This window comes from Peromyscus eremicus, chromosome 12, assembly GCF_949786415.1.
Source record: "Peromyscus eremicus chromosome 12, PerEre_H2_v1, whole genome shotgun sequence".
In the NCBI taxonomy this organism is placed as follows: domain Eukaryota; kingdom Metazoa; phylum Chordata; class Mammalia; order Rodentia; family Cricetidae; genus Peromyscus; species Peromyscus eremicus.
In genome coordinates this window covers 7272230-7295447 of record NC_081428.1, presented here as the reverse complement: position 1 = coordinate 7295447, position 23218 = coordinate 7272230, and the positions used below count along the sequence as shown (strand labels likewise).

Here is a 23218-nt window from a genome sequence, read left to right as displayed (position 1 = left end):
CTGTGTCTGGACCCGTCTGGACCTCCCAGAAACCAGGCTCTGGCAAGTAGTGTGAGTTATTTTGCTTCAGGTTTTCATTTTATTTTATTTTTCCACTATAAGCACACTTCCCTGGGACTCTGAGACCAACACTCTTGAGACACTCCACAACCAGGGAACTATGTGGTCTCTCCACCCAGAATTGGAAAGTGGAATTTGTTTAGAGATTTCTGATTTACTATTCCCTCCACACAGGATGAGAGAAAGGAAATTAAACAGGAAAAAAAAAAGTGATTCAGGAAAAGGAAAGAGAAAGGAAGGAAGGAAGGAAGGAAGGAAGGAAGGAAGGAAGGAAGGAAGGAAGAAAGAAAGAAAGAAAGAAAGAAAGAAAGAAAGAAAGAAAGAAAGAAAGAAAGAAAGAAAGAAAGCAGAGAGGAAGGAGGGAGAGGTTTGGAGGGGACAGGGTCAACTGAGGAAGCCCTGACATGGGACACGTCATGCGTGTTCAGAGGCTCCTGCTGTTACTAACCAGACCCATGTCATCGGCTCCAGAAATGGGCCTGTCCCACCAGCTCACCACGAGCAGACCAGGGGGGAGACAATTGCACACGGCAGAACAAAGGCCCCCTCGGCCGTGCCCTGTGCCTCCCGCTCGGACACACATGCTCTTAGGATTTCCTCCACAGTATAATGGCAGGTTTTAAACACTTGACACCACCGGTTTTCTCTGAGGACGTCTCCCCAGCTCCGGGGAGCTCCTGTGTACCCTCGATGGCCACGCAGCTAAGCGTTAGCATACCCTGAGCATCCTCATGCTGCACCTGTGTCTCAGGAAGCCAACCCCACAGTCCCCGTTCTCACATCTTGCCCAGAGGCTCCCAGCTCTCTCAATCCCCCTCCTCCACGTCTGTCCTTCTCTGGATGTCACTCACCACTTTGCCCGCTTGCTTTCTTCCAGCCTGGGAACCCGAGGGGCCTGGTCTAGGCTGATTCCAAGAGCTGGCAGATTTCAGAGAAAGAAAAAAAAAAAAAACAGGGAAAAAGAATGGCAGTTTGACACTGCACTGTCACAGTTAAAATGGGCCCGGCGCGTGACCCGGGCTTGGACACTGACGCCTCGTGCCCAGTCACAGCTGAGGTTGCATCTGCCACGGTTCACGGCCGCTGCTCCATGCTGGGGGACCAGATGCCTCTGTTGATGCTGTTCTCCTCCCAGCCTTCTGCCGGACACGCGGCCACAAGACACAGCCCGGCCACCCGTCACTGGACATCATCTGCCTCTTCTCTACACCCCTCCCTCCATCCCTGTCTGTCCCCACACCTCCCCACAAGCAAAGGAGAGAGTTCTTAAAGTTTGACCCGAAGGAGCCAAGCAGAATAAAGGGCTAACCAGGGAGAACTTGATTCCTGCCACATGCAAAACAACACAGAGTGTTCGAAGACGGGGCCAGAAGGCCAGCAGCCACGGCCTGCTCTGTGTCCCCAGCAAACTCCCGTTGAAATGTCACTGTGGCCTTTAAGAATATTGACATTAGAGAACAAGTTTAAGTACTATACACTTAACCTCCTCAGTGAGTTGACCTGCTTTGCGGAAGTTTGGAGGCTGGGAGGTAGAGTGACCGAGCTAGCCGCTCGCTGTCATCAATGGGGCCTTGAAATGGATGTGGGTTTTGTATTTTAATCTTCCTGAAACAGCATCTTTTCTCTCACTAGACCCAAGACATCTGCTGTACAGTGATGTCTGTGCATCCCTGCAGGACAGGCAAGTGAAGCTCAGAGGGGAAGGTATGTGTGCCTGTTCCTGTTTGTTCAGGGCCCACAGAAGACGAGGTGCCAACGGCTGCCCTGTGTGTGCACTGCCCAGAGCTCAGAAGATCTCACTGAGTGACGCCCCGCCCACCACTCTTTGACTCCGCCCACCATCCTGTGACTCCGCCCACCATCCATTTGGCCAGAGGGAACAGGTGGTTTCCACTGAAATGCTCTCTCTGGGTGCCCAGGGGACAGCTGTCTCTCACATGCCACAGGTTGTTCTTGCTGGGGGCCAGTGTTGCCGTGACTCTTTGTCTTGGTCCTGGAGATCCTCTTCCTCCCTCTTCACTTCCCCATCCCTCTCCTCACCCACACCCTGTTGCTGAGCACGTCTCTATCCAAACTTGAACTTCAGAGTGAAGATTTGCCTAGATGTTATATTTCAACACTAATCTCATTCCAGCGGAGCCTGAAACTGCAGATAGACCCAAAGCCTAGAAGATGCTTTTTCCCTATGCATGAAATATGTGATAAAGTTTAGTCGATAAATTAGACACCATGAAAGTTAACAGTAACCAATAGTAAACTCTAACCATTGTAACTATGCAGCACAATAAAAGTTATTCCAAACTTAGGAATTGCTTCTTACTGGAATTTTCCATTTTGTGTTCTTTGACCACAGTTGGCCATGGGTCATTGACACCAGAAGCTAAAGCCATGAGTCAGAGGACTTCTGTGCCCACAGCAGTGCGTTCTCTAAGCTCTGGATCTCACCACAGGTGAGGCTGACTTCTAGACTGGCCCAGAGCTGTACCAAGCATGCTGGGCGAGTTGTTAGGGATGAGCAGGCAAGTGGATGAGATGAGCACATGATACCAGGGAACAGGGAAGCCTCCACTGGTCATCACAGTACATTGTGCTCAGTCACTATCACCAATTAAACGTTAATTAGCGTGCTAACAATAAACTTTTCCGGACGGGGTTGCAGAGGAGAAAGAACGAGCCTGGGGCTGGCGTCCAGAAGTTTTGTTATTTGAGCCAGAGAAGCTTCAGAGAAACGCCAGAGGTGAAATGGGAGAGAGGGACATTTGTAAAGAGGAAAACTGTCATTCTCCCCACCACTGAGCACACACTACAAGCCACACGTGGTACTAGGTAACAAAGACACAAAACCGAAGAAGACCTCATTCCCTTCCCCTAGTGTGATGACATTTTCATTGAGAAAATTTCACTAGAAGCCTCATGGTGATTTAACAAACGAGGTTTCAAAAACAACGCATTTATAATCTGGCAGCTACCTAAATATAAACATCAAATACAGACACACAACTTGTTATATTTAGTCCTTCAGGAGTCCCTGGGACCAACATGTATGCAGCAGATTCAGGGAGACCATTGTAGCAACATTCTAAGTCTAGAAACAATTTTCATCATTCCGCGGGCACATAAAAAGCACCCACTAAGTGCTCTGGGTGACTTTATAAAAAGCATTTGGGTTAGTAGATTTGAGTTCATACAATATGATATGATCTGGTATATATGATGATACAACATGATATAATCAACGACACAATGCTATATATACTTTATATGATGTTTTCTGAACAAGACCAGGTCAATAGTAATAATTTTAGATATTCATCACTCAGAAGTCCTATCATGTGCTTTCTCTTTTGGAAATGACTTAACATCTGAATCAAAGCTCCACACAAGGTGACTCCAAAATAGGAACACACGTAGACTAATTAATTCCATGTCAACATCAGGAAGCCTTGGGTCTTTCCAGACATTGTCCCCTGGGCTGCACTGAAGCTTTGCTGCTGCTGCTGCTGCTGCTGCTGCTGCTGCTGCTGCTGCTGCTACTGCTGCTTTAATAATCTTGTTCTTTCTGGGATTTCTCTGCTCAGGACATTCCCGCATGTATGTCTCCAAAGACAAGACAAACAACCACCCAAGAATTTCAATCATTCTCTTGCTCCCAACTTCCTCTCTCTGTGTGTGTCTCTCTCATCAAAGCAGAGATGTTCATATGATACACCCGCCCATGGTTCAGTACCAAGGACACCTCCCAAGCTTTGGGACCCTGCTACCCTCATTCCATCCTGTTAAAAAGGATGGGGAGAACAAGGAGGGAAAAGGAGAAGGTTGTGAAGAGGGACTGGAAGGAGAGGAGGGAGGGAGGGGAAACTGTGATCGGGCTGGCAGATTAATTAATTGATTAGTCAAAAAACTCTTTGTAAATCAATGTTATCTGTTTAATTGTAAAGCCAATGTAAACAGAATTAAAGATGGGAATAATAATAAATACCATCATCTTTAACCTCAAAAAAAAAAAAGTCAAACCAGAGCTGATGAGGCCGGTAAAAGGTGCTTGCTACTAAGCCTGACGGGCCGAGTTCAATCCCAGGCACCCACATGGCGGGAGAAGAGAACTGGTTCCTGCACGTTGTCCTCTGACCTCACATACATGTACACACATGAAGAGATAAAATATGAAGCCTTAGTCTAAAGACCACCAAGAAACTACCCCAAAGATAAGCCGTAAAAGACTAGCTGAAATGTTTTCATTTATAATACAATTAAAAGTTGGGTCTTCTGGGAATGCTGACCACAGACACTCCTCATTTTGCAGATGGTCACACCAAGCTCTGTCAGGGCGGGGTACCTGCCTGAAAGTCATGGGTCAGGAACTCTGTCCTACCAACTGCACCCTCTTCTAAGTTGTGCCCAAACACCAGGAAGCAGATTTATAGCTAGAGTTGCTCCGTCTCTCTGCTAAGACGTTTTCCCCAGTTGATAAATGTCTTAATCAGCAGGCTTTCGAAAGAGCATCTCTTTGGGGATTTATTATACATTATCAGCTTTCAGAACATTCTCCCTTTCTTCTTACCCACACCTCAAGCTAAACAAGATCTGTATCCTCCATCCTTGTCAGGTCTCTGGTGCTAGGGTCTCCTAGTATATATCACATTCATTTCCACATCAATGTGCAATAATGGGTGATAATGACCTCGCTTTTCATAGATGATGAAGTAAAAAATGTGAACGGCCAAGTTCTTGCCCAAAGACACAGGGCTAATAGGCAGCAAGCAGAAGAACTCTCTCTTGTTCTGATTCTGTATGTGTCCCTCACCTCCTAGAAACCATTGGCTCCGTAGAGCTCAGCCCTAAAAGAGAAAGCTCTCTATTTTTTTAAAAAAAAGTGCAAAAACATTAATTTTCTAATGTCCACTGTTTATTCATGTTATAGTATGAATACCAAATGTTCCCCACTTGGGTCCCAGCTGGTGGTGGTGTTTGGGAGGATTCTGGAACCTTCAGAAAGTGGCATGTATCTGAGGGGATGGGGCTAATAGGTCATAGCCTGGTCCCAGTCCTGGCTCTGCTCTCTGCTTCCTGGATGCCAATGCAATGTAACCAGCTGCCCTCCATTATGGCTGCCACAGCTGGAAACCCCTGCGACCATGCCTTCCTTACTATGATAGAATGTATTCCCTCAGAGCATGAGAATAACACCCCCCTCATGATGTTTCTGCAAAATATCTGGTGATGGTGATGGGAGAACTAACTATATATTAATTTTATTTTCAAAGATAACTAGTCCTTAGGCCTTTTAAATGATTCAGCTAGAGAGCACATACAGTTCTTACAGAGGACCTGAGGACCAGAGTCGGTTCCCAGCACCCATGTTAGATAATACACAGCCTGCCTATATCTCCAGACCCAGGGAACCTGGCACCTCCTGGCTTCTGTGGGCAACTGCATTCATGTGCACATTCTCACACACAGATACATATTCTTGCATACAATAAAAAAATGAAATAAATCTTGAAAAATACTCAGTGAGTCTATTGTTATGAAAGGGGCTTAAGTTATGAAAGAGAAGACCAAGGGCAGAGAAAGGAGAGACAGAGAGGGCTAAACTGTTCTGCATTTTGGAAAACATGGGTGCTTTCAGATTTATCTGGGTTAGCATGAAAGATGAGAGTCTTGTTGGGAGGAATAACCTGAGACCAGCGGAGATGCATGGGATCCTCACAGGATATCCTCACAAGACAAAAGCCCCATGAATCAGGAGGGATGGACCACAGAGGATGCACAGTATGGACATTCCCATGCCCATGAACTCTTCCAGAATATCATTACTCTCCATCAGGAGGCAGAAAGTAGAGACAGACAGTTGGAAGTTGGGCATCTGACTGCCTCTGTGGGTGAAATACAGAATTGTGATGAAGTCATACCCATAATATCTAAGGCCAAGTAGTGAGATGTTAATAACAGCCTTTGCCTAATTCACTCTCAGGGCCCGGGCCACGTGGAGCTGTCCAGCTGAGAGCCCCAGCTAAGATCTCAACCCATAACAGGCACCCACTGAAAGCCTGTGAGTGAGGTTTTCAGATGATGACAACCCACACCATTCAGTCTTCTGTGGCCAACACTGAGTGTATATAAATAAGAGCTTCAGTGACAGTGATGATGGGAGCCTAGTTATTTTCTTAACTTATCTTGCATTTGCAAGCTTTCAATTGAAAAGAAAAAAAAAACTCTACATAGTAAAAATTCACTAGCAACGTTGTGATGGCTCATATTAGCCATCAGTTTGACAGGGTCTAAAATGATCAATGAGATGAGCCTATGGGAATACCTTTGAGGATTTATCTCCATTGAGTTCATTGAGGGAGGAAGCCTGCCCACTGTGGGTGGCACCATTCCCTGGCTGGGCTCCTGTGCCATATAAGTGAAGAAAGGGAGCTGAGTGGCAGCATGTGTGCATGCATCCCTCTCCGCTTCCTGACAGTGGGTGTGATATCACCAGCTACTCCACCCTCCTGAGGCCTGAATTAACAATCCTCCCTGATGGGCTCTGCTCTCCAACTATAAGACGGAATAAATTCTTTCTGTCTTAAGTTTCTTTTGTCGGGCTGTTTTGTCATAAAGACAGAAAAATAAACTAAGACAAACAGGTCGACGGTGTCTGAGGAATGGAAGCAGCACCTCAGCCATGGGCAGTGGTGGGAAGGAGGAGCAGGAAGGGGTGATACACAAGGAATCATAAAGATGTGATGGGTCAAAAAGCCAGGGCAATACAGTCATGAAAGACATCAACATCAAAAGAGAGTCGCTCGAGTCAATCCCTAAATAAGGAAATAGAGCGGCAGGGGCTGGGGGCGGGGGGTTAAGATGGAAGAGTCTAATGCACCTGTTCATGTTCCTGGCAATAAGAGCCTCTGCTGCGGCCCTATACAGTCTTACACAACAGCGCTTCTTCAGAGACATCTGCCCAGTGACTCCCGCCAGCCTAGGACTGAGACATCGCTGCTGGTGATGTTATTGACCCCTGACCTCCCACTGAGAGCCGACAAGAAATAGGCAAGGTATTCCTGCACTCTGGAGGTTGAAGCAGGAGGATTGCCACAAGTTTCAGACCAACTTGGGCTACAAAGAGTGTTCCAGACCAATCTTGGCTTAGAGATCAACCAACCTGTATCAAACAAAGACAGAAAAGAAAAAGAGCCATGAACTTCGGCGTTAACTAAACATCAGCAGGCTGTTGGTCAGACCCGACCCTCAGAGGCAGGCTCAGAGCATCCCAGGGTTGAATCAAATGAGTTCTGCTCCTATGGAACCTGGGGATACCCTCCTGTATTTAGCAACCCTGAGAGAAATCTCATTGTTTCTGGAAACTGACTCAGAGTGAGGCCACCACTTTAGGAACTAGGATTTTTGCATGGTCCCTGTTCCTTGGGGGCATCTGAACCAAACAAGGCAAAGTCAAAAACCCAGAAGCACATCCCCTGCTAGAGCCTGGAAAATCTGGGCCGCTGTGCCTTGGACACAGCTGACCCCTACCAGAGCCTTTTCTGAGCTTTAATTTCTTATTGTAGCATGTTGGGAGATGAGGTCTGGTGGGAGGTACTTGGATCGCAGAGGTGGAGTGTTCATAACGAATTCATGATTTTCTTCAGTTATGAACGAACCAGAATAAGAGTCACCCTCATCTCCTCTGTTTCGCATGCAGATATTTGCTTTTACACCATGTATAAAGCAACATGAGGCCCTCAGGAGAGGCGGCTAACTGACCTTGAACTTCTCAGTCTATATCTATAAGCCAAAGGCACCTCTCTTCTTTATCAGTTATTCAGTCTCAGACACTGTTATAGCAGAAAAAACAAAAAAGGAATTCTCTTTTTCATTTATTTCCACTTATTTATCTGAGTTATTCAATCAAAATAACAGGGTAAAGAATTTCAAACTGCAGTAAACCATGCTTCACCCGTATAGGCTTCCCTCTCTGAGTTCAAGACTAAAAATAAGACACTATTCCCATCATTCCTTGCAGCCCACCAGACATTTGTAGTCTCTCCTGCTTGTCCAGAAAAAGTTGGAAGGAACCGCTGTGAATTTTACAGAAGTCACTGCGTTGTGACAAAGTTCACCGGCTCCCCGCACCACCTGCCTCTGATTCCCACCAGAAGCCATCATTCCTGATTAAAGCAAACACTGTCAATTCGGCTGCGGCCCAGGCCATTCTGGTCCCCTCTGAAAACATTGCCAAACAGCTCTCTGACTGGGTCACGTTAGGTCACTGTGTCCACGGGCGGACAAAATGTAGTAAAAATTTTATGGGCCACTTGAGACCTATTGGATCGGCAAGGAACAAGCTAGGTCCAAAAGAGCGCAGTTGGATCCAAGTCTTCAGACACTACTCGCATATGGAAACTTCCCCAAGACTTCTCCGGCCCCTCCTCTCAGCCTGTCTCCACCCCCATCACACCGGTCAGCCCAGCCAGCTAGCCCAGCCATTGTCCTTCAGCTCTGGTGAACAAAGAAAACTTCAGAGTGGGTGGGGGTGGGGGTCTTTCCTTTGTTACAACTGCAGAGAGACCTTGGGGAACGGGGAACAGGGGTGGGGGCCTGTAGCCTGTCCAGAAGGCATTATCCTTCCCAGATGCCTACAGGCCTCCACGCAGAGCTGGCTTGCTTAACTTTGAGAAGTGGTGGGTACACTTGTACATATACACTCGTCCCACCACAGGGGGCCCTGAGCATTCTGCACATTCAGATCTGTTCTTGCTGGTGCCAGGGAGCCACTGAAAATCTCTGAGCCAGAGAGTAAACTGCCCTCAGCTCTGTGGGGCCTCGGGATCATCACCAACATCCAAGAATTACCAGAGAGTCCTGAGGACCCATCAGGATCCCAGAGGGTTCCACTCCCTTGGGGATCCTGGGGAGGTTTCAGCACAGAAACCACAAAGGCAGACTCCTAGTTTTGTTACATGCTAGGTCCTGGAGGTCTTTTCAGAGCCTCAGTTTCCCCATCAATAAAACGGGAAGAAAGGTTAGTTGTGTACGCACCCACACATCCGCAAATATTAAGCAATAGCGAAAGGAACCATGCTTTATGGCTTATCAACAAAATCCCTTCACAGGTTTCTGAGGAGAGGCCTCCCAGCTCCAGGGTCACCACAGGAAACATTCAACTCCGGAGTGTAGTCAGAAGAAAGGCAGCCCCCTCACCACGACAGATGGACAAGCAGAGGAACTTCCTTTGCTTTCTTTTTTTCCAGTCAGGTTCTCATGTAGCCCAGGCTAGACTAGAACTCACTATATGGCTAAGAATGACTAAAGGGACGCCTTGCTCACCCTAGATGCAGCAGGGAGGGGCTGGGTCCTGCCTCAACTGAGTGGACCAGGCTTTGCTGTCTCCCCCATGGGAGAACTTACCTTTTTGGAGGAGGGGATGAAGGGGTTGGGGGGAGAGGCTGAGGTGGGCTGGAGGTGAGGGGGTGGAGCAGAAGGAGGGATCTGAGGTTGGTATGTTAAATGAATTAAAAAAATTTAAATTAAGCCGGGCGGTGGTGGCGCACGCCTTTAATCCCAGCACTCGGGAGGCAGAGCCAGGCGGATCTCTGTGAGTTCGAGGCCAGCCTGGTCTCCAAAGCGAGTTCCAGGAAAGGCGCAAAGCTACACAGAGAAACCCTGTCTCAAAAAACCAAAAAAAAAAAAAAAAAAATTTAAATTAAAAAAAAAGAATGACTTAGAATTTCTGCTCGTCCTGCCTCCACTTCTGAGCACTGGGGTTTATAAGCATGTAGCACCAGAAACTTTCTGTTTAAGTTTTGTTTTGATGTAGGATGCAGTATATAAAATCATGCAGAACTGTACATACTACATAACTATTCACATGTATAACTACGGTATATTATTATACATTCATATGTAACTGTCAAAAGATAATCGCAGGACTGCCCTCCATGACACCTGATCTTCTACAATGGGACTCATACTTCTTCCGTTCAGAGAGGTGTCTATGCCCATCCACCTTGAGTGTAGGCAGACTTGTAACTCACCTGTAACTAACAGTCTGAGATGGGAGTGAGTCACATGACTCTTGGAGCAGGGTTGTAAGAAGTGCTGCAGCTTCTACAGCGGCCCTTGGGACATTTGTGCAGGCCCAGCGACCCCATACCTTGAAAGGGCTGAGAGACAGCCATGCCGTGAGAAAGCTGTAATGACTGCTGTTATGTCAACTTGACACACACTATAGTCATTTTGGAAGAGCGGACCTCAACTGAGAAAATGCCCCCACCTGGGGTTGCCCTGTGGACAGGCCTGGAGGGCATTTTCTTGGTTGATGATTGATGTGGGAAGACTAGGCTCACTGTGGGCAGTGCCATTCCTAGGCTGGTGGTCTTGAGTGTTGTAAGAACGCAGACTGGGCAAACCATGGGGAACAGGAGCAGTAAGGGGCACTCCTCATGGTCCCTGCCCTGAGTTCCCGTCCTGGCTTCCCGCAGTGATGGACTATAAGCTAAACCCTTTCCTCCCCAGGTTGCTTACGGTCATAATGCTTACCACAGCAATAGAAACCCGAACTAAGACAGGCGCCCAAACAGTTCCACATAGAAAGGCTCCCTGGCAAGGCATCTGAGCACACACAGAGAGGAAAGGACACACAGACAGCGTCAGTAGCCCTGGGTCTCTGGTTTCTGGTCCTGGCCAGCGTCTGACCGCAGTTCTACGAGAGACCCCAAGGTTAACCCACAGCTCAGCGTTCGCTGGATCAGAGCATCACAGATACGAGAGGTAATAAAACGGTGATTGCTCGGGCCACCCATTTCGTTTTGGTGTGTGGTAGATGGGATAAGGAGGCAACAGAGTGGCAAGACCAGAGATGCTAAGGCTCCAGGCATGGTGCTGTGCTGGCCTGCTCTTCTCCAAATAGCCACCAGCAGCTTGATGGGTGGCAGGTGCATCCACAAAAGCGTTACACATCTGAACCCCTAAGGACAGTCTCACCATCGGTCCCCTGTCACCTCAGCCAGAATCTCTGTGATGGACTTTGCCTCTCCCTTTGTTCTTTCCCGTCTGCTTCTCCCCATCGCCTGCATCCTGGAATCCCCCAGAAAAACCACTTGCACCCAAACCCTTGTCTCAGGCTCTGCAGTCAAGAGAACCCAACTAATACTCTAGGATTCTCTGGGTCAGGGAGCTGTGTCTGCCCTATGGAGGGAAGCAGCTCTGGGCTCTGTGGCCAGTGAAGGGCAGGTCCACCAGTTACAGCAGAAGCTGCCCTGGCCCTTCTCTTCTCTGCCATCTGTCCCGATCTGTCTGTCAAGCAGGGTGAGAGAGCGGGATTTATCTAGACCTGTGACAACTGGCTCGTGGCTCCATGACAAGGCTCTCAGGGTAGGGCCATCTCCAGGGATGGCAGGGAGGAGGAGGAGAAGCCTGCCTGGTCTGGGAGGCAGGGAGCTGGGGAGCTGGAGCTGCATGAAGTGTGGGAACAGATGGGGCTTCTTGGGCACCAGGGCTAATTAAGCAGCTCAGCAGCTCAGGGCCCAGGCCCCAGACAGTGCCCACAGCCTCCAGGGGCTCAGCACACATGGCTGCACACTGGCTCCCCAGACTGGCAGTCTAAGCTGAAGAGCTGAGCCCCGAAAGAAGGGTGGAAGGAGAGGAGCCATCCCAGGACCCACTTGTCTCCATCTTAGGCCCAGAAACTACCATCAAAGGGCAGCAGCTTCCAATTCCCTCTGAGCGGTCATGCTGCAGGGCCCAGGACCCTAAGGGGAACCCAAGGAAAAGGAGGGTGGAGAACGAATGAAGGACTCCACGTAAGGAGATTGCTGCCCCAGGTCAATGGGACTGACCCTAGACGGCACATGTGAAACTCTCAGACTGATTGTGTGTACATGTACATGAGTGTGCATATGTGTGCCTGAGTATGTGTGTGAATGAGAGGAGTGTATATACATGTATATGGGTGTGCATGTGTGTGCCTGAGTATGTGTGTGTGTGTGTGTGTGTGTGTGTGTGTGAGATGCTAAGATGGAACCCAGGACCTTGCACATGACAGACAAGCACTCTACCACTGAGCTACACTACCAGTACGTGGTACACTTTTTAAATTATAAGCAAGAAACCACAAGCAGTTGACACAAACCAACTGTACACACCCGTGCCACAGAGGACTCAAGCAGCATTTGTAGCTGAGTGAGTGTCTTTGGTTTTTGCAGTGCTCACAATTGTACCCAGGGCCTTGAACATGCGGGGCAAGGGCTACCCTCCTGAGCTACAACTCCACTCCCTGCATTGGTGTTTGATCAAGGCTAACGTCCCTGGTTCTCTCCAGTTTGGAGTGTCTTATCTCTGAAAGCTCCATGTATGTCATGTTCCTAGCTAGAAATATTAGCAAATGTTTGCTAAAATAAATCAGTTCTCCTTTCAAATTTAATCCCCAACCATAGAAACAGAACGGCTGATATATGTACGCTATTTTGTATGTGTGTGTATGTGTATGTATCTGTGTGTGTGCACGTGACTATGTGGGTACTCATATAAGTGTGGATAATGCATGTGAAGGCCAGAGGCCAACATCAGGTGTCTTCTTAAATATAATGCTACTTTATTTTTGGAAATCAGGTCTCTCATTGAACCTGTAGCTTACCAATTGGCTAGACCAGCTGGCCAGGCAGACCCAGGGATCCCCCTGTGTCCACTTCCCCAATACTAGGATGCCAGGCACACATGCCCAGCCTTTGCCTCAGGTTCTCTGGCCTCACTTAACCAACTGAGCCATCTACACAACCCTGTTCTGTTGGACAAAGTCAGAGTTCCCAAATAGCAAGCCACAGTGACAAAATAATCCTGGAATTAGGTCCCTTCCATAAGCCATTTATTCTATAGTGTGTGTGTGTGTGTGTGTGTGTGTGTGTGTGTGCACATCACATGTATGCAGGTGTCCTTGGAGTCCAGAATGGTGCACCAGATGCCCTGGAACTGGAGTTACAGGCAGTGGTAAGCCACCTGATATGAGCTCTGGAAACAGAACCCTCACCACTGAGCAATCCTGCCAGCCCCTAGTGCTGTATTTTTAATGCGCTTCTCTCTCATTTTCTAAGGTGTGCAGATGAAACAATATAAAGTAAGTATTTGTTTCGAAGTACTCAAGCCTATACACATACACACACAGACACATGCATGGACACTTGCCCACACACATTCAAGCACACATACACATGCACACCACACACGCACACACACACACACACACACACACACGCACGCACGCACGCACGCACGCATGCAAGCATGCACACACGCACGTGCTCACGCGTGTACACATGGAACGAAAGAATATCTCCTGTTTGGGGTTTGTAGGACTCTCAGTTTTGACCAATTCTAAAGCTCTTTGTTCTGGGTCTTCAATGTGCACTTTGGAAATCTAGTTATAGAAATGATTTATAGTCCTTGGGTTTTAATCCTTGGTTCCAAATTCAAAGACATCCGGGTTCCTAAGTGTTTACTATCTAAACAATATTCTAGAAAGTACTATTCTTCTACAGGTAAAACCGTAGTGTATTTGGGCACTTTAATGGGCTCCCTAGCGCCAGCCAGAAGACCAGATTGCCCCATCCAAGAGATCATCAGTAGGTGGCCAAAAGGGAGCATACTGCTCTGTAACAACTGTCCCCAGCCTGGGATTTGAGCAAGCAGAACCCAAAATGCTGAGGCTGTATTTCCAAGTGACTCCCAAACGACCTTGGAAATTCAGTGCGATGAACTGAACACTTTTGAAGGGGAATAAAACTGGACTCAGGAGAAAACAGCACATCCATATGTGGAATCCCTGAGACAGAAGTGGGGAGGAAAAAAGGGCTGAACTCCCAAGGATGGACCTACGATCTGAAGCTCCGTTACTGCTTTCTGTTCATTGTGATGTTATCTTAACATTATATGCATACAGTACACCGTCATTCCACCTTTAAAAAAGGACATGTTGGCTGGGCAGAGTGGCACACGCCTCTAGAGCCAACACTCAGGAGGCAGAGGCAGGCAATATCTATGAATTCTAAGACACCTTGGTCTAGTGAGTTCTAGGCCAGCCAGGGCCACATAGTGAAACCTTGTCTCAAAAAAAAAAAAAAAAAATGTATCTTGACTTTGCAAAAATGTGGATTTGGGGGATACCTGGAGCAATTCAGACATTCCTATAAAAATACCCTGTAATACCACTTCTGTGATGAAGGAGGAAGCAGTCAAGTACATAGAAACTGAAGCAGAGAATGGAGTTGTGGTTTTACAGGGTTAGAGGTGAAGGGAATTGAACATTAGTTAGAATGAAAACATGTGGTTACAAGATGAACCCGTTCCAGAGCCATAAAGTATGACATTGTGACCATAGTCAAGAACAGTGAAATACATACTTAAATTTGTTGAGGACACGTCTTGAGTGTTCTCATCCTCACACACACAAAGTAACTATGTGACGTGATCTGCTGATCAGGTTAACTATAGAAATCATTTCATAAAGCTTATGCGTGTGGCAACACATGCCCAACACTGCTGTTGTCTGTGGGGACTGGTTTCCGGACCCTCCACAGATGCAGCTCTTCCACCGAGTAAAGCCAGGAGGCCTGGAGAGATGGCTCAGAGGTGAAGGGTATTTGCTGCCCTTCCAGAGGATGTGGTTTGATTCCCAGTACCCATATGGTGGTTCACAAACATCCATAACTCCAGTTCCAAGGTACACAGACATAAATGTGGGCAAAACATCCATACATACAAAATGAAAATATTTTTTCTTAAAAAATTAAAGCCAGGACTCACAGTGGGAAGTTTGGCCAAACACTGGAACACAGAGGGCTGTTTTAGAAAAAAATCAAAAGCAATAAGCCTATTTGTGAATGGACAGACAGGTTATGACGATGTGGGAGCAGCAGGCAGTGCCTAAACTGAAATCTCCCCCCACACACACCCTCAGCTGTGGTCAGCCAGCACTGTGGAGGCATCTTTGACTCCACTCTTTCTCTCCACATAGCTGATCTCTTAGAAAATGCTAAAATTTTAAATAGATGAAGACGACGACCACTTCTCATGCGCCACTGTCCCCACTGGGTCACTTCTGTGGTTCTCACAGTGGCCTTTCTGGGTCTCAAGCCTTGCCATAAAATTCTTTTAGCTCAGCAGCAAATCAATCCTTAGTAAAACCTAGTCAGACCACGGCTGCTGTCTGTCTCCTACTCTCCTGATTCCTCTACATCCAAGTAAAATCCAAGTCTTCCCTGTGCATCTCCCATAGGATCTCCCCCACCACACCCCTACATCCTACATTCTCTCATGGACTGTAGGGCTCTGTAAGATCTCTCCCACCACACCCCTACATCCTACATTCTCTCATGGACTGTAGGGCTCTGTAAGATCTCTCCCACCACACCCCTACATCCTACATTCTCTCATGGACTGTAGGGCTCTGTAAGATCTCCCCCACCACACCCCTACATCCTACATTCTCTCATGGACTGTAGGGCCCTGTAGAATCTCCCCCACCACACCCCTACATCCTGCATTCCCTCATGGACTGTAGGGCCCTGTAGAATCTCCCCCACCACACCCCTACATCCTGCATTCCCTCATGGACTGTAGGGCCCTGTAGAATCTCCCCCACCACACCCCTACATCCTGCATTCTCTAGTGGACTGTCTCTATTGCTTCCTCTTTAGCTGATTCTCCTCCATATACCCTAATTCCTCATGCTCTTCAAATATGCAGGACTTTTACATTAATCCCTCCCTCCCCCTCCTCTCCCTCCTCCCCCTCCTCTCCCTCCTCTCCCTCCTCTCCCTCCTCCCCCTCCTCTCCCTCCTCCCCCTCCTCTCCCTTCCTCCTCTTCCCCTCCTTGTGATACAGGCCTTGTGCATGCTAGGCAAGTGCTCCAGAACTAAGCTGTATCCCCTATCCTCCCTCCACTTCTGCTTTGAGAGAGAACCTCACAAAGTTATGCATACTGGTCTTGAACTTGCACTGTAGCATACGGCCTCTTGAGCAGCTGGATGACTGGGCCTCCGGGCCTGGCTACACACTCACTGTTTCTCATGACTCTCCCTCACATCCTCATGAAGTCTTTGCTCAGATGGGACCTTCTCAATGAGTTCTGCCTCCACTTCCCTGCTTAAAATTGCAACCTCCTCCACCAGCACTCCCTTAACCCTGCGCCCTTCTACCCCATAATACTTCTCAACTACACACCTATAATATCAGTAACCTATTTTTTTAATATAGAAGTCATCACACATATTATATTCAGACAGTCTCTCCACCCTGCCTCCAACACACAGTGGATAAGGACCAGTAAGGCAGGAACATTTACATTCCCCACCCCCAACCCCACCCCGATCCAGGGGTGGGGAGCACCAGGCTGTGGCAGTCACAGTGTGAATAAGTTAATAAGCAAGTGAATGAATGAAAGATCAGAAAAGGCATGAGCCAATCATCAGCCTTTCAAGGATCTCTCCTGTCTCCCACCTTTATGAAAAAGACAAAAGAGCCCCCACACACACACACTGGATGAAAGTCATGCATGGGTCAGCACTTGCCCCAAAACTTCTGGACTCAAAAGTCAACAAGAGTGGACTTTTTGTCAAGGATTTTCCCTGCCCTCTGCACAGGAAGAAAGCTTTTTTCCTGCCTCAGTTCCCAAAGTTCACAGTCCCTAGGAATTTGGAAGCATGCAACTTTGGTGTCTTTTCTGTAACTATCCTTGTACCAGCTGGTGTCCCTGAAGTACTTGCCAGTGAGCCCAGCCCAAGTGAGAGGCAAAGTCCTCCACAGGGCACTCTTACTGCAGACCCCAGCCACCTGTCCCTCAGACTGGCTGACCATACATTCAAGATTTCCATGATCAGCAGCGAGTCCCAGAAGTCAGGAAGTCTCTACGTGTACACAGCAGGCAGAACTTGAGTGCCCTGTCTCCATGGACTCCAGGTATGTCAGCATCAAGAACATCAGTGTGCCACAAGCCCAGAATCTTTATAAGCTCCAGGGTCCAGAGTTTTTCTTGATTGATTGAATCATTGATCATGTAACTGAGCTCAGACTCAGGTGATCTCAGCCCCTCCTATTGGCCAGGCTGCTTGCCACAAAGCCCCAGTTCTTTGATCCCAAATCTGGTCTATTGGGTAAGAAACTCCCATTCAAAGGTCATTTCAGCCCTTAAAATAAAATCTGGGGCAACTAAGCAGCTCAAGATTAACAAAGACAGAATCTGTGGGGAACCCCAAGGATTTAGTCTCCTCCAAGAACCAGTAATAAAGCTCATTAAATTCTTTACTATGCCATAGTAGCATTACCTAAACTATTCCAAGGCCCTGCCTAGCTGGCAAGGAGGCTCCTCAGTTCATCTGGGGTCTTGTGAGACCTTCCCTGACCCATGTGGAAATGTTCACTGGCATGGTCTCCTTCAGGTCTTGTGCAGGTAACCACAGCTGTTGAGAATTCATGGGAGCTGAGCCCCTGTCGTGGCCAGATGGAGATGCACTGTAGCACTCCTTCTAATCCTATGATTCCTACAATCTTTCCAATGTGTCCCTGAGCCTTGGTAAAGAGGCTGTGTTCTGTGTGTCCCCTTTGGGGCTAGGAACTCCACAGTCACCTCTTCTGTGGGTTTTGAGATTCTCTACAATAGTCCATTTGCTTCAATGATAGAGGGTATGGGCTACATTTGTCCATAAGTATAAGGGTAAGAATTAAGAAGGCAGCTGGATATTATATCAGTTTAGCAAAACAGTAGTAGGAATGTTCTCCTCTAGGATGTATGAGCTCTCCGACCATGGGTTTTGGGTAGGTTCAGCACCAGAAATGAATCCCCTCCTATTGAGCAGGCCTTAGGTTCACCCAGACAGCTGTTGGTTACCCACAAGACATTGGCGCCACTATTGCAGCATTGGCCTTATTTGTCCAGCTGGTGATTGTTGTAGTTAGCAGGACTGACAGCTGAGCAGAACTGTTGATAACCTTTCTTCCCCAGAAGTTTTCACAACACCGTATAACACTATGAAAGCCAGTCATCAGGGAGGAGACGCCCAAGTCAGTTTGATTTCCCCAAGTCCTGTGACTGAAGTGTGTGGTGTCTTCAGCAATAGCGTCTTACCTTCAAGTTCTAGCAGGCGACCTAGAGCAATACCAATACCCTGAATCGTTTTCAGTCTCTTAGATGAACTCTCCCCAGTGCATCTGATAACTGGAAGGGAGGATCCTGAGCTTCTGTGTGATACTCTCTGGGTAGGAAAGAAACATTATTTACTCTATAGTAAAATTAAAAAAGGGAAGAGTTCACTATAAAGCAGCATGCTGGTATACAATGGCATCAGTCTCACACATGGGTTTACAGTGTCTCTTTGATTGATCACGGACTATGTCTACACATTCATATATATAGTTATTTTTGGCATTGCCAAGGAAATACAGTCTGGAGTCACCATTGTTCCCCAAGTGTCTAGCACACAGAAAACCCTTTGTAAAATGAATATTGTCAGGGAAAGAAATATCGCCAAGGATATTGTGCTGCTATAACCAAATACCTGAGGCTGAGCAATTTATAAACAACGTAAATTTATTTCTCATAATTCCAGAGACTGAGCAGTCCATGATCAAGGTGCCCACACACTAGAGCTTGGTCTCTCTGCTTCCAAGATCAACACATGCCAGCTGGGCAGTGATGGTGCACACCTTTTATCCCAATACTCAGGAGACAGAGGCAGGCAGACCTCTGTGGTGGTATTGTGTTCCCCAAAATATTGTGTACCCTAACAAACTTATCTGGGGTCAGAGAACAGAAAAGCCACTAGATACTTAGGATAGGCAGTGGTAGCACATGCCTTTAATCCTAGCATTCCAGAGGCAGAAATCCATGTATGCAAGGATACAGCCAGGCATGGTGACTCACGCCTTTAATCCCAGGGAGTGATGGTAGAAAGCAGAAAGGTATATAAGGCATGAGGACCAGGAACTAGAAGCATTTGGCTGGTTAAACTTTCAGGCTTTCGAGCAGCAGTTCAGCTGAGAGCCATTGGGATGAGGACACAGAGGCTTCCAGTCTGAGGAAACAAGATCAGCTGAGAAGTTGGCCAGGTGAGGTTAGCTGTGTCTTGTTCTGTCTCTCTGATCTTCCAGTGTTCACCCCAATACTTGGCTCCGGGTTTGATTTTATTAATAAGAACTTTTAAGATTCCTGCTACAGACCTCCAAGTTTGAGGCCAGCCTGGTCTACACAGTGAGTTCCAGGACAGCCAAGAATACACAGAGAAACCCTGTCTCAAAAAAGAAAAAACAGAAACAAGAAAATCTCCATGCTGTATTCCATGGAGGGAAGGAAAAGCGTGTCCTTGGGTGGCAAAAGACAGAAAGACAAAGGGGGACATTCCCCGCATTAAGCTTTTGGAGTGGGTGCCTGCTCCTGTCCACGAAGCTGTCAGTTATTTATGGAGCCACAGCTTCCACTACTTGTCACAATGAGGTGACATTTCAATGACAACTTCTGAAAAGACACCAACATTTAATCACAGCAGGATAGAAACATGATTTCTCTGACAAGATGAGTGAAATTAAGGGACTCAGTAGTGTTGGTAAAGAAAGTGCATCATGCCAAGTGTGATGGCTCACACTTTTGACTCGGGTGTGAGGGGTCAGAAGCAAGCAGACCTCTGAGTCTGAGGCCAGCAAGTTCCAAGCAAGCCAGGGCTACACAGCAAGACCCTATCTCAAACGTAAATAGTAATAATGATAATAATAATTTAGTGTGCCACGTCCAGGCACAAGGCTAAGTGTTGCTAAAATCGCAGCATTCTACTCTCACAGCAACCTGAGGACAGCTTGTCTGTTGAGCCAAAATCTGTTAGACTTGACTGAGGGATCTGTTTTACGGCTTCATCAAATGTCCTAAGACTCATTTTCCACTGATGGACCTGGGTCTGAGTCCCTGCAGAACTCTGACACTGAATTCAAAGCATAGTACTGTCATCCTCAGTACACTGGCTGCTTCCGTGAGCTTCACATGGTGATTCTTTGTCCATGACTTTGGATGTCACTCGTGGGTTCTCCACTAGGCTCTGGGTCCTCAGATCTAGACTCACATGCCAGTCATGCTGGCCTTCTTTGTACCTTCTGGCATTTATCTGCTCTGTGCCTCCCAGCCACTATTATAGCCCTGAGGAGAAGGAAGGAAGGTACAAGGCCACCTAGAAGGACATGTGCTGGTGAGAATGAGTGTGGTCCTACTGTGTGTACCCTGCCGACCAGTCTAAGCTTCAACTCCTCTAAGTTAGGAACCACTCACAGGTGATGCCTAATGCATGACAGGGGAGGCTCAGGTACGTGATTGGAGTGATGGGCACAGAGGACTTGGTGTTTTCTGCCCTGGCTCCCTCGTCACCTACCTGACTCATGATAGGATCCTTCACTGCTGGTATTATGCCATGGCTTCTGAACATGTGTTTATGCGTTTGCTCACAGGCTGTCCACCCTCCTTCTGGTTGGGTTGGGAGCTGGATGGAAGAAGGGCATTCAGTGTCACTGGCCAGTGACACTACATGAAGAGGTATCATACTCTCAGAGCTGAGATAGGACAGTGAACAGTGAGGCTCACAGAGGCATACGTGCAGAGCTTCTAGGAAAGGTTTTAGTGAAGGGGGCTGAAGGGGCCAGCCTCTGAGGGGAAGAGGGTGGAGTCATGCTGGAGGATGTGGCTGAAGGGAGAGAGCGTGAACCAAGGCTGGAGTATGCTCAGGAAGTGGCCAGGGTGCTTCTGGGTAGGTCTTCCGAGACTGGATGGGGCTGAAATGACCCTGACTGACTGAACCGTTGATATCATCAGCTGCATGCATTTAATCCCCAAGCCCTGGCAGAACCTAATTCACTCAGGCACCTCGTGGGTCACCAGCAATGACTAGCACATCAATGACTAGCCATGTGCTTCCCTGTGAGTGGGGCTGGTCCTTGGCATCATCCCAGGGGCTAAAAGATCCTCAAAGCTTTGATTATTTTCCTTTCCTTTAAAAGAATGTGAAGTATAGAGATTGGATTCGCAACTCTAAATTGTAAAGAAGAGACACCCCACCTTCAGAGCCATGGGTCTCCTCATCCCACCTCCAGTGTCCAGGGAAGAAAGACAAACAGCAGGTCTCCAAGAACACTCCAGAACATTGTTCAGCCAGACAGCACTGAGTTCTCCTGGCTCCTGTGATGAGCAGGGGTGGGGAATGACAGGCCTGTGTGTTTTCTCTCTCCAGAGGGAAGAAAAGACATGCATTACCTTCTTCATATATTAACGTAAGAAAAGTTCTCGGCACCATGTAGAAGGTGGAACTGGACCAGCTCCCTCACCCAGAAGCCGGAACCACTGATGCGAAATCTAGTCTCCCTTCACCAGAGACAAGCAGCGAAAGTTAAAATAATTACCTGTGAGTGACTGTGTATGTTTCTTTCATCTAATTAGGTAATCTGCCCAGGTGTTTAGCACCAAGGACTCGGTGCTTTAATTGGAAAAAGTTAAGGACAGAAACTAATTAGCAGCCATAATGCAAACCAGAAGTCTAATGACATTAAGCACAAGTCGTCCTGGCTCTCAGGAACCTTTATCTCCACTCACTTCGAAACAGAGGAGGACAAAGTACATTTAAGCTTTAAAATGCTGACATCCTACCACCAACCCCACAGTGCCAAAGAAATGGAAAGAACCGTGATTACAAGGCAGCGCAGAACTAGAATCGAATGGATGCTTCATCCATGCCTCCTCCTTTTTATTTATGGAGGCGGGGGAGGAGACTAGAGGATGACTCTGAGTGCCCTTCCTCAGGAACCCACCACTTGCTTTTTAAAACAAGTTCTCTCCCTGGCCCGGACATCACCAAGTGAGCTAGCCTGGGTAGGCAGGGAGCCCCCAAGGATTCTCTGGTCTTAGCTTGCAAGGTAAATATTTTACCAACCGAGCCAACATCTCCCCTGTCTCTCAACAACCCATTTATCTATCGATCTATCTGTCTATTTATCTATTTATTGTGAGTGCGTGTATGTGTACACCCACATGCCACAGCTCCAATGTGGAGGTCAGAGAACAACTTTTAGAAATCCATCCTCTCCTTTTTTAGGCAGGGTCTCTCTTGTTCAGTCTCTCAGGGCTCCAGCCTCTGGGCTAGCTGGCCTTCAAGCTTCTACCCAGTTCTCCTGTTTTTGCCTGTATCTCAGGGTAGGAGAGCTGAGGTCACAGATGTACCACCGCTTCTGGCTTTTGACTCTGGGCCCAGGGATCAAACTCCAGCTGTGAGGTGTACACAGCTGCTGATTTAACCTGAAGGGCCACCTCCCCTACCAGGTCCCCTGATTGAGAGAGAGGTTAGTGCTATGCAGCTCAGTCAGCCTGGTCTTAGACTCCCTATGTATCCCAGGCTGACTTCAAACTCTTGATCCTCCTGCCTCAGCCTCCGGAGAGCTGGGACCAGAGGTAAGTGACACCACACCGGGCTCAAGACATCATTAAAACCATCTTAAAATCAGGTCTCACTCTTTTCTTACTGGAGCCCCGGGAACCTACAGCTCTCACAGAAGCAACTGACGTTTATGACCTGAGATGTCTTCTAGTCTTTCCCTCGGTTCATTCCAGTTTTCCTTTCAAAGTGGGAAAAATAGACAAAGTCCACAAGCAAAATCCTTAATTCCAAGACAGCTGCTGAACTGTTGGGTAGCAAATCCACGAGGCTAGTGTTTTTATCAGGGGACTTTTCTGCTCGTTCCTTTGTCTCTGTTCTAGAATCTCCCATCTCTGTGGCAATTATTTCAGAAGACTGCCAGTATAAAAGCACAAATGGAAACCGAGCACAGTATTGACCTGCTTGATTTTGTTGTTCATTACTATAAAACGGCATTAGCTAATGTTAGCTCCCTGGCAATCTGACATTTTAAATGACTAATTAGCTGGACGTGAAAGTAGATAGAAAGCCAGAATTAGGTTCCCGAGAAAGACAAAAAGACACTCTCCATCAAGGACCAGAAAACTCAAACACACGTCTTTTCTAATTTGTTGTAACAGTTTAACCCTTCTCTCCCCAGCTAACTCCAGCTCTGTTAGTGTGGCCAGCAAATTCCTCAAGGTTAGGGCCTTAAACTCACTTAAACCCGGGCCCACTGAATAAAGGAACTTGATCTGTTAGTG

The 23218-nt window shown here is 47.5% G+C and overlaps 1 long non-coding RNA gene across 2 annotated transcripts in view; it reads right to left on the bottom strand.

The window, feature by feature from the left end:
* The window catches only part of LOC131922595 (uncharacterized), a 29720-nt gene extending 6790 nt beyond the window's left edge, over positions 1-22930 (bottom strand). Inside the window, exons 1-4 of one of the 2 annotated variants that reach the window (XR_009382336.1) lie at positions 22571-22930; positions 21128-21293; positions 20448-20555; positions 18164-18290 (exon numbers count right to left, since the gene is read on the bottom strand). This is a non-coding gene — a long non-coding RNA (uncharacterized LOC131922595). The remainder of the gene's footprint in view (positions 1-18163; positions 18291-20447; positions 20556-21127; positions 21294-22570) is intronic. The other variant, XR_009382337.1, reaches the window with a different exon arrangement.
* Between the last annotated feature and the right edge of the window lie 288 nt (positions 22931-23218).